The sequence below is a fragment of the Cucurbita maxima genome, unplaced genomic scaffold (assembly GCF_002738345.1).
Source record: "Cucurbita maxima cultivar Rimu unplaced genomic scaffold, Cmax_1.0 Cma_Scf04669, whole genome shotgun sequence".
In the NCBI taxonomy this organism is placed as follows: Eukaryota; Viridiplantae; Streptophyta; class Magnoliopsida; order Cucurbitales; family Cucurbitaceae; genus Cucurbita; species Cucurbita maxima.
In genome coordinates this window covers 1-1,231 of record NW_019276685.1, presented here as the reverse complement: position 1 = coordinate 1,231, position 1,231 = coordinate 1, and the positions used below count along the sequence as shown (strand labels likewise).

Here is a 1,231-nt window from a genome sequence, read left to right as displayed (position 1 = left end):
AGTTGTCAACTTCTCCCTACCCAAGGTTATATATGCTAAGCCGTTGTTATCTCTCTCTTGCTTGCTTATATAACGTCTCTTTCAAAAATCTCTCTTTCTCTCTCTTGCTTGCTTATATAACGTCTCTTTCAAAAATCTCTCTTTCTAAAATCTCTTCTCTCTTTCTCTCTCTTGCTTGCTTATATAACGTCTCTTTCAAAAATCTCTCTTTCTAAAATCTCTCTCTACCATCGTTTTCCAAAACCTTCTTTTAAAATCGAGGACTTCCCAAGTGGTCACCCAACTTAGTACTACTCTCGCCCAAGCACGCTTAACTGCGGAGTTCTGATGGGATCCGGTGCATTAGTGCTGGTATGATCGCACCCGACATGCCATGCGCACAAAATCGAATTTAACGCATGCGGGGCGGCATGATCGAAACGCGATGGGCGTGAGCGGGGGAGGTTCTCATTTGTAGAGAAAGGAAGAAAAGAACTCGGAGAAATTGAAAGAAAAAAAGGGGTGCAACACGAGGACTTCCCAAGTGGTCACCCAACTTAGTACTACTCTCACCCAAGCACGCTTGACTGCGGAGTTCTGATGGGATTCGGTGCATTAGTGCTGGTATGATCGCACCCAACATGCCATGCGCACAAAATCGGATTTAACGCATGCGGGGCGGCATGATCGAAACGCGATGGGCGTGAGCGGGGGAGGTTCTCATTTGTAGAGAAAGGAAGAAAAGAACTGGGAGAAATTGAATGAAAAAAAGGGGTGCAACACGAGGACTTCCCAAGTGGTCACCCAACTTAGTACTACTCTTGCCCAAGCACGCTTAACTGCGGAGTTCTGATGGGATCCGGTGCATAGTGCTGGTATGATCGCACCCGACATGCCATGCGCACAAAATCGGATTTAACGCATGCGGGGCGGCATGATCGAAACGCGATGGGCGTGAGCGGGGGAGGTTCTCATTTGTAGAGAAAGGAAGAAAAGAACTGGGAGAAATTGAAAGAAAAAAAAGGGTGCAACACGAGGACTTCCCAAGTGGTCACCCAACTTAGTACTACTCTCGCCCAAGCACGCTTGACTGCGGAGTTCTGATGGGATTCGGTGCATTAGTGCTGGTATGATCGCAGCCGACATGCCATGCGCACAAAATCGGATTTAACGCATGCGGGGCGGCATGATCGAAACGCGATGGGCGTGAGCAGGGGAGGTTCTCATTTGTAGAGAAAGGAAGAAAAGAACT

At 47.8% G+C, this 1,231-nt stretch overlaps 3 non-coding genes and 1 pseudogene across 3 annotated transcripts; all 4 read right to left on the bottom strand.

Annotated features, from left to right (window-relative positions):
* Window positions 1-246: 246 nt before the first annotated feature.
* Window positions 247-360, bottom strand: LOC111476031 (annotated as a pseudogene).
* Window positions 361-498: 138 nt separating this feature from the next.
* LOC111476029 lies at window positions 499-617 on the bottom strand. The gene has a single exon (XR_002716851.1). It is a non-coding gene; the product is annotated as a 5S ribosomal RNA (ribosomal RNA).
* Window positions 618-750: 133 nt separating this feature from the next.
* Window positions 751-868, bottom strand: LOC111476028. The gene has a single exon (XR_002716850.1). It is a non-coding gene; the product is annotated as a 5S ribosomal RNA (ribosomal RNA).
* A 133-nt stretch (window positions 869-1,001) lies between these two features.
* Window positions 1,002-1,120, bottom strand: LOC111476030. Its single transcript, XR_002716852.1, has one exon. It is a non-coding gene; the product is annotated as a 5S ribosomal RNA (ribosomal RNA).
* Window positions 1,121-1,231: the final 111 nt, after the last annotated feature.